At 38.5% G+C, this 10,549-nt stretch overlaps 1 protein-coding gene across 9 annotated transcripts in view; it reads right to left on the bottom strand.

Moving 5' to 3' along the window:
* ICA1 (islet cell autoantigen 1) overlaps positions 1-10,549 on the bottom strand; it is a 145,534-nt gene that overhangs the window by 71,591 nt on the left and 63,394 nt on the right. The window lies entirely within an intron of this gene.

Raw genomic sequence — 10,549 nt, 5'->3', positions numbered from 1 at the left:
TTTGGTGGCAAAAGTACTCTATCCTTTAAATCCTTCCCTGTGTAGTTCCCACAACTGTGTAATGCCCTACCAAAGTTTTAGAGCTCAGCCAGGTATGACAAGGAGAACACTGTCTTTTGTTTCATTTGCTTGTTATTCAATCATTAAATTATATTTTGTATGCTTCAATAACAGATCTTAGGTTGGTTCCACAATCTAGCTATTGTGAATTGAGCTGTTATGAACATTGATGGGGCTGCATCTCTGTAGTATGCTGATTTTAAGTTCTTTGGGTATAAACCAAGGAGTGAGATAGCTGGGTCAAATGGTGGGTCCATTCCAAGTTTTCTGAGGAAACTCCATACTGCTTTGCAGAGTGGCTACACCAATTTGCAACTCCACCAGCAATGTATGAGTGTACCTTTTTCCCCACATCCATGCCAACACTTATTATTGCTTGTGTTCTTGATAATAGCCATTCTAATTGGAGTAAGATGAAATCTTAGGGTGGTTTTAATTTGCATTTCTCTAATTACTAGGGATGATGAGCACTTTGTCATATATTTGTTGATCACCTGTATATCTTCTTTTGTGAAGTATCTGCCCAACCTTGATGCCCTTCAAATGATGAATGGATAAAGAAACTGTGGTATATATACACAATGGAATATTATTCAGTCATAAAGAAGAATAAAATTATGGCATTTGCTGGTAAATGGATGAAGTTGGAAAATATCATGCTAAGTGAAATAGTCCAAACCCAAAAGACCAAAGTCTGAATGTTTTCTCTGAAAAGTGAATGACAATATATGACAAGTGGGGGTGGCAGGGGGAAGAGAAGAATGAAGGAATTTTGGATGGTGTAGAGGAAAATGGGGTGGGAGTGGGTGGAAGACAGAAAGATAGTAGAATGAAACAGACAGTATTACCCTACATATATGTATGATTACATGAATGGTGTGAATCTACATTGTGTCCAACCAGAGAAATGAAAAGTTGTACCCCATTTGTGTACAATGAATCAAAATGCAGTCTGTAAAAACACAAAAAGATTTTAATTAAAAAAAAGAAAAGAAAAAAAAAAAACAGACCTTAGAGCAATAACTTATCTAAGAAGAAAAGCTAACATAAACAAGAGCAGTGAAAAACAAGGTAGAGAAAAGGAGAGATGACTTTATGTGGAACAGAGATAGCTACAATGCTCAGAGGAAGGGACCCATGAGACTATGATGGGTGGTGACTGCATTTGCCTCTTGTCACCTCAATCACCCACCCTGATCACATTCTTGTTGTTCCAAGTTCACCTTCATTGTCTGTATGTGCCCAGTTGTATTTATATAATTATCTTCATAGTGAAAATGGATAATTATCTTCATAATGAAAATGGTCTTTAAAAACCTTTGTTCCAGTAAACTGGTAGCAAGTTTTGATGGTGTTTCATATCTGGGAGAGTATCCACCCAAGTCTGGCTTGCTCTAGAATCCTGCAGACACCGACACGCCCATGTGTGCACACGTGCATGCACAGAAACACGCACACATACACACACACAGACACATACACTGCCCATTTGTGTCCCTTATGCTCTAGGTTTGCTGAATCAGCATCTTCAGGGAGGGACCTGATATATCGTTAACAAGATTTCTGGCTGATTCTGAAGCACTTTAAGAATGTTTGAGAGTGACTGTAAGATAAGCATTCTCAATTGACTTAGTTCAGCCCTCAAGGCCAAATGCAATTATCAATATCAGTGAAAATTCAGTCAAAAATTAACATCAGCCCTTTAAAAAAAATTCAAAATTAAAAAAAAAAACCTTGAAAATATTCTTTTGACTTAATTTTGTGTTTAGGATGTTAACAGTTTATTAACTACCACTTAGTCATTTGTGGAAAGAGTCTATCTCCTTTTTCAATTCCCCCCATTCCTGGCTTAATTAATTTTATCAACTAGCGAGAGTATGACCTAACACCTCCCTTCAATCATGAAAAACTTTCAAAATGTTTCTTCTTACTGACCAAGTTTTGTTTTGTTTTCTTGAACAGATTCCTACAAAATTCCAATAAATTTTCTGAAATACGGGGAAAGATTTGTGCACAAAGAAGTTTCAGGCAGCATTATTTATAAGTAGTTCACAAATGTAGCAAACTAATGGTCAAATGTTAAGGAATTTGATGTAATTGAACATTGGGTCATAATCATCATTTTTTAATTGAGTTTTTGGGGAAATACAGGGAAATGCTAATAACAAATTCAAGTCTTAAAATGTAGGGATTGAGTCCTGTTCTCTCTGAATCCTGAATATCCACGCAGTGCTGGACACTGGGAGAAAATATTTGCAAAATACATGTATGGGATAGAGGATCCATTATGAAAAAAATCTTAAAATTCAGCAAAAGAAAATAAGCAACTCAATTAAAAATCGGCAAAATATGTGAACACTTTACCAAAGATGACATCCAGATAGAAAATAAGAATATGAAAAGATGCTTATTAGAGAACTTCAAATTAAAACAACAATGAGGTAGCATTATACATCTGCTACAATGGCTAAAATCCAAAATGCTGACACCACCAAATTCTAGATATGATGTGGAGCAATAGGAATTCTTTTTAATTGTTGGGTGGAATACTAAATAGTATAGCCACTTTGGAAGGCAATTTTTCAGTTTCTTATAAAACTAAAGTTTTTACCATAGGATGTAGCAACTGTGTTCTTTTGGTATTTTACCTAAAGGAGTTGAAAACAAATCTATACAAAAATGTACACACCAATGTTTATATCAACTTTCATCATAGATGCTAAAAATGGAAGCAACCAAGATGCCCTTCTGTAGGTGAATGGACAAATAAACTGTAATATATCCAGATAATGGAATACTATTCAGTGATATGTTAATCAACTTTCCATTACTATAACAAAAAAACCTGAGGTAATCAACTTAAGAAGAGAAAAGTTTGTTTTGGCTCATGGTTTTGGAAGTTTCAGTTCATGATCAGTTGAGGGGAGTGGGTATGTGGGAACATTCTGTACCCTCCTCTCCATTTTGCAATGAACCTAAAATTGCTTGAAAAATAATCTATTAATGTGACATGTATATAACATATTTGTGTATATTTTTTCTACAAACGAGCAATAAAAATGTATGCAACTATGGAAAGGGTAGAAGAAAACAAATGGTAAAGATAAAAAAATGATAACACAACTCTTAAAAATAATGTCTACCATTTGTCAATCACACTTAAAATCACCACCACCACCAACAACACCAACAAAAGAGTAAACAATGGAGTCTTTCTATTAAAGATGAGGGTTGTTAGAGCCATCCGTTTAGCTCTATTTACCCCTGAAAATTCATAGAAAATTAAAAAGAGGCACAATCAAGAACAAAGTCTACTGAAAGTGGGAGAATATAAAGCGGATAGTTATATAACTGAATGAACAGATCCAAGAAAGTTGAACCTGAATCTGGCAAAGAAAAAAAAAAAAAAAAAACAACTAGGAACCACTGGGTTCATCCACAAATCTCAGGATTTAAATAAAGAGCTGATGATTGGATACCTTTGGAAATGGAGGTTACTAAGGGGAAGCTTGGATGAATATGTTTAGATAGTTAAATGCCCAGATCCCTCTTTCTACCCCCTTTTTCTGCTGAAAAAGCTGCTTTCCTGGACAATGTAAGATGGGAGTGTTATGGTTCAAATGTGCCCCCCCAAAGTTCGAGTGTTCAAAACTTAATTCCCAATGCAAGAGTATGTGGAAGTGGAATCTTTAAGAGCTCACATGAATAATGAGGACTCTATGCTCATGAATAGACTGCCTTTCTGCCTTCTGGCATGGGACAATGCACTCACCAGATGCTGGCCTCTTGACCTTGGACTTTCCAACCTCCAGAACTGTAAGGAATAAATAACCTTTCCTTATAAACAACCTGTCTGTGGTATGCTGTTATAGCAACACAAAATGGACAAAGACAGAGGGGAGTGTGTTCTGGAGAATCTAAACACCATCAGAGGAATAGGTGTGATTAGGATTAGAGGGGGATAGAGGGATTTCACACACTAAATGTTCACTATCATGACTTTGCCTAATCTGGCTGCCACAATTTTGGCACTTTTTCAAGCAAGAAATGGAAAGGTCTCCCTGTAGAATACATCAAGATCAGAAAAACATGTTAAACTTAATATACATGTTAGAATACACTGAAGATACTGACAGCCACATCACTTCTTCTTTTCTTTCTTTCTTTTTTTTAATGCTCTACTACTAAACTCTTTCTTTCTCTTTCTTTCAGTTCCTGTTCTTATTTTGAAATAGGGTCTTGTTAAGTTGTCTGGGCCGGACTTGAACTTGCAATCCTCCTTTGTCAGCCTCCTGAGTAGCTGGAATTATAGGCTTGCACTATCAAACCTGGCAAATAAACTACAGTTGACAAAATTCACCTGTACACACAGAAAGACTTTCTAATAAGCTTTTCTGGGTCTTATTCTTTAATATGAACATGTAGCCAAAGACTTTAGCCATTTGAGGGAAGCTTCTATATCCTATAAAGAATAGCAAACTGAAAGGTGTAAATGAGAAGACAACAGAGCTATTTCAGATAGAAGAAAAGTTAAACAAATTATATTCTTATGCAGATTAGAAAAATATTTTACTCATTAAACATGAACAAAATGTTACAAAATAGGGGCATTAAAAATAAGCAAATATCTCTAAAATATCCCCACAATAGATAGATCAGAAAATAAAGTTTAACAGATTTCTCAAAAAGTGGAGCAAGAAGACAAAAACAGGATAGACAAAATAAAGACAACATATAGTAATAATATTAGTTATATTTTCACATGAATGGGCAACAGGCCATTGAGAATTTCATGAGATGAACACTTGAGCTATCCATTTATTTTCTTGTCTTATTCTTTAGTATAGTTTGAATCTGAAATGCCTCTAAAGGTTCATGTACTTAATACAAGTTGGTCCTTGCTATGGTTTAGATATGAGGTGTCCCCCAAAAGCTCATGTGAGACAATGAAAGAATGTTCAGAGGTAAAATGATTAGATTATGACAGCTGTAACTGAATGATTCACTTAAATGGATTGACTGGGTGGTAACTGTAGGCAGGTAGGGTGTAGCTAGAGGAAGTGGGTCACTGGGGTGTGCCTTTGGGGTTAATAGTTTGTCCCTGGTAAGCAGAACTCTCTCTCTGCTTCCTGGATATCATATCCTGAGCTGCCTTCTTCTACCACATCTTTCTACCATGATATTTGACTTTGCCTCAGACCCAGAACTATGGAGTTGGCTGATCATGAACTGAACCTCTGAAACCATGAACCAAAATTAACTGTTCCTCTTCTAAGTCATTCTTGTCGGGTCTTTCGGTCACAGCAATGAAAGACTAAAACAATCTTCAACTTGATACTGTTGGAAGGTTGTGGAAATTTTAAGAGGTATGGCCTACTGTGCAAAAGTCAGATCACTGGGGCTGAACTCTCAAAGGGGACTGAGGGACCCTGGTCTCTTCCTCTTCTCTGTCTACCATGAGCTGAGCAGCTTGCTCCACCTTGTGCTCCCCACCACCATGTACTGCTTCACTACAGACCCTACAGAATACAGGGCCAAACAACTGTGGACTGACACCTCCAAAACTGCAAGTCAATATTAATCTTTCTCAAGTCGATTATCCTGGGCATTTTGTTACATTCACAAGAAACGCTAAATATTATTATTATTATATTTTTTTCGAACTGCAGTATGGGGGATTGAACTCAGAGCCTTCACATTTTTGACAAGTGCTGAACCACATCCCCAGACCTTTTTATTTTGAGACAGTGTCTTGTTAAGTTGCCCAGGTTGACCTCGAACCCCTTCGACCTTCGATTTATGATTCTCTTGCCTCGGTCTCCCAAGTACTTGGGATTACAGGAATGCACCACAGTGTCTGGCTCTAATGGAGTCTTTATTTCTAAATTTTCTGATTCTGTTTCCCAATTTTAAGTCATCAGAAATGACAACGAAACTTCACCTGACAACATAGCCAGGTGGATTTATATATTCTTTTTTTGCATTTTCCTTATGGTTTTCTATAAATAGAATTACATATTATATTCTCTCTTTTTTTAAATCTGACTTCCTGCTCCATTGGCATTATTATTTTCAGATTCATCTATGCTGTGGGTACCAGTAATTTGCTTCTTTTAATTGCTGAACAGTACTCCATTGTATGGATGTACCACCATTATTATTATTACTTGTTTATTTATCTATTTATTTGCTTTTGGTGTGCCCCTCCATTGGTTTTTAATTTTTTTTTAATTTTAAAGAGTGCATTTTGATTCATTATACACAAATGGGGTACAACTTTTCATGTCTATGGTTGCACATGATGTAGATTCACTTCGTTCATGTAATCATTCGTGTACCTAGGGTAATGAATGATGTCTGTCTCGTCCACCATCTTTCATACCCCCCATTTCCCTCTATTTAATCCAAAGTTCCTCCATTCTTCTCTTACCCACCACTCCCCACCCCAATTATGTGTCATCATCCACTTATCAGGAAAAACATTTGGCCTTTGGTTTTTTTTTGGGATTGGCTTATTTCACTTAGCATTATATTCTCCAATTCTATCCATTTACCTGAAAATGCCATAATTTTATTCTTCTTTATGGCTGAATAATATTCCATTCGGTGTGTACACCACAGTTTCTTTATCTGTTCATCTGTTGAAGGGTATCTAGGTTGGTTCCACAATCTAACTATCATGAATTGAGCTGCTATAAATATTGATGTGGCTATGTTACTGTGGTATGCTGATTTTAAGTCTGTTGGGTATAAACCAAGGAGTGGGATAACTGGGTCAAAAGGGGGTTACGTTCCAAGTTCTCTGAGGAATCTCCATTCTGTTTTCCAGAGTGGCTGCACCAATTTGCAACTCCATCAGCAATGTATGAGTGTGCCTTTATCCCCACATTCAAGCCAACACCTATTATTGCTTGTGTTCTTGATAATAGTCATTCTAATTAGAGTGAGATGAAATCTTAGGGTGGTTTTAATTTGCATTTCTCTACATATTCTTACTGAGCAAATGAATCACTACTATGGAGAGAACTGTAACTGAAAACCCCTCTCAATTTGCTAGACAATTGAATGGCATTTCACAAGGGAAGACTACTTGGAGAATGGAGGCAAACATTTGAACCTAGTCTTTAGTTACCTTAGGCTCTGGAAAACATGCTTTTACAGTCTAAGTATTTCATGGTTTTAATTGTGTCAAACAATGGACCATCGATTGTGCTTTCCATTAGGTGTTGGGAAAGAATAAACTCAAAGTAACGATGGCATTTGCACCACTGTTCAGTCTTCTTGAGCAAGCCTGGTCCCTGCCTTCACCCGGAAATGGGAAGTAGAGCTCATCAAGGTTCAGAGTACAGCCCACAGCACTGCCTCCCTAGTTTCTGTCTCCTCTTGGACAAAAGGAGGTTTCTTCATATGAGAAAGAAGGCATCGTTTTATCTCCTTCTGAGGAAAAAACTCCTCAGTTTGTTTACAGTTACATCACTGAGAATTTTGTGGAAATGGCATTATAGAAACATGAATAATTCTTGCCCTCACCTGACATTGTTTCTTCTTAGACAATATGCTAATGAATCCCTTAAACTCAGCTGTTCCATAGTGCTATAGTTTTTTTTTTCCATAGTGCTATATTTCTCCTTAGAATTTTTCCCTTTTAAATGGACCTCTGTTCAATGTTTATAAAGCTGGCAATTATTCCAAGCTAAAACATCAATATTTTCGTCTCAAAATTTGCATTACTATAAATCTCTTTGGAGCTACCGATCCATGTTTGTGAATTGGTAGCTATCATACAATATAAAGATATTAAGAAAAATGCAAATTCAGTGAATACAAGTAGCAACACATGAAGACCCTAAAGATACACTTGCTATGACAAACTGTCCCTTGATAAATGAATGTTTGCCAAATCACAGAGAAGACTGACCATTGATCACCTCCATCTTTGAGGCATGGGTACACTTTGAAGAATGGCTAGTTAGAAAGTAAAAGTATTTCTGCAAAATAGTGTTAACTAAATTCAATATCATAATACTACATTTAAAATTTGAGACATGTCTGTGTCCTCTCAAATCACCAACTTGCCTATAGTCTACCTATGGGACCCTTAGGGGTAATACCGTTCTTTGGAATGAAGGTGTAGACTAGTCTGTGTCCAGCATATCAGAAAGGCAGAATTCAAAGCAATGACCACAGATGGATCCCAGTACTGGAGAATGGAAGCAGAGGTGGGTTTATACATAGCTAAGGAAGCTTGCCAGGACCTAGCACCTTAATTTTATTAATTTTTTCCTAAAGAGGATTCCAAATATTATATAACCTTGGGCCTCCCCTGAATGGAAGACCCTCAGAAATCAACAAAATGACCTGGTTTTACAGCTGAAGGAAGTGAGACCTGGAAAGAACTCTGCTGAGTCAAAGTGTGGATGTCTAGGATTCACTGAGAGTCAGCTTCCCCTCGTGCTCCCTGGGAAAAACTCTACTGAGGACACAGTCACACTACCATCCTTGTCTAGCCAGGCCCACCAGCTCTTCTAAGGAAAACTGCTGGACCACAGCCTCTGCTGTAGACTGGTCCTAGCCTATTCCCCCAGGAAGAGTGGCTCTGTGGTTACCCAGTGACCCTGTACCTCACCCCACCCCCATTCCATCAACTCAGCTGATTAGACTGGAGTTGTCACTAACCTATGGAAGTCACTCCATCTGGGTGAACGCCTGCGAGGTCATCTGGCGCGAAAGGCTCTCCGCAGACGCAAAAGACATTGATGAAGTAGCTCAGATAATTAGTGGGGAACTGAGCATGACAGCCCCAGAGCGTGGCTGTTCTCTAAGCAACCCATGAGGTCTGACTGCAGAGGGAGATACCAGGTGTGCCAGTTTGCAAACTCTGGTGGGCCCTCTAGTTCTACAGTCCTCGAAGTCTAACTTCTTAAGGGTCTAACTTCTTAAAGACCAGGCACAGTGGTTCCAATTGCTGCTTGATTTTCAGTTGCTCCTTCTAATCCTTATCCCCATGCAGACCAGCAAGCCTCAGAGAGCAACTGGTCCATTCTTGTGTTATATGCTGTCAGCAAAAATTCAACTCCAGGTGTTTGAAAACCTTGATGGCAAAAGGCAGGGAAAATGCCTTGGAATTAAGGTCTGAATTCACTTTTGTAGAGAAAATGCTCTTTTGTTTTTGGAAAAACAAAACAAAACAAAACACTTCAATGGGCCTTAAAGCACCACAGAGGCAAAGCCAAGAACATAGTCTGGGACGGAGGCAGAAGTTAGAGGCCAAGAGGAGCTACAGGACTCCGCATTATAAAGTGGATATTAATCATCCTAGTGGTTGGACTGTGTCTCAAACTGCTTCCTTTTAGACAAGTAAGACATTAATCTTCGCTGAGGATCTCAGTGGAAGGCAAGATAGGGCTAATGCCACTCCCAGGTGGGAGAGGGATGCTGTCTTCTGTATTGAGGGGTCAGACTGAGTATGGGAAGTGTACCCTACAGTTGACTCTGGGAGTACTGGGCTGGAGAATTCTATGAGGAGTCACAAATCTTCATTTTGATTCTCTTCCATTATAGGATGTCCAAGGACAAACTGCAGAAGAGTAGCCTGGTAGATTGGAGGCTGATGAGAGCCTAAGGATGCGAGTTCTAGCTACCCTAGAATTGACGGGGACAGAGCATTCCGGCTGCTGAGAAAGCTTGGGCAGGCACTCCTGAAGAGTGCTATGTTTCAGGGAATCCAGGAAAAGGACTTGGAGCATCATTATTTGATCATTCAAGTGAAGCATAACCACTACACTCTAGAAGTGAACGCAACATCTGGTTTTCACTTGGTTTCAAAATGGTTTCAACAGAATTAAGTACTTAGGAAATGTAAATTTGTATTCTAGAGGCAAGACAAGATCCAAAGTTGGCTCATTGGGTGGCTCTAGCAGAACCTAAAGGCTCAGGTTCTTTCCATTTCCCTGCCTTGCCACTCTCAGCAGGCTGCTTTGACTTTCTCTGGCACTCTACATGGTCCCAAGAAAGCCGAGGAGCTTCCAAGTGTCACATCCAGACATGACAAGTTTCAGATAAATACAGAATGATCTTTTTTCTGCATCTCCTTCTTAGGAGCAATGACAATTATCCCAGAAGGCTCACCCCTGCCCTCATCAACTTTTCACTTCTCACTGGCCAGAACTGAGTTACCTATATATTTTTAAGCTAGTTCATGGTAGAGAGAATGGAACTATCAGGATTGTCTGACTAACTGTTCTTAAACTTGTGCACACATCAGAATCACCCAGAGGACCTTATTAAAACAGAGGCTGCTGAACTCCACTTTGAGAATTCCTGATTCCATAGGTCTGAGGCAGGGCTCCGGAATTCACATTATTAAGTTCCTAGGTGATGCTGATGTAGCTGGTCTGTAAATCACACTTTAAGAACTACTGTCTTAGAAAAGGGATAGAATGGACTTTGGAGAATCAAACAAAACCAGTGCCATGGGAGGTACTTTTAT

Source organism: Sciurus vulgaris, assembly GCF_902686455.1.
Source record: "Sciurus vulgaris genome assembly, chromosome: 8".
Taxonomy (NCBI): Eukaryota; Metazoa; Chordata; class Mammalia; order Rodentia; family Sciuridae; genus Sciurus; species Sciurus vulgaris.
This window is presented reverse-complemented; position numbering and strand designations above follow the sequence as displayed.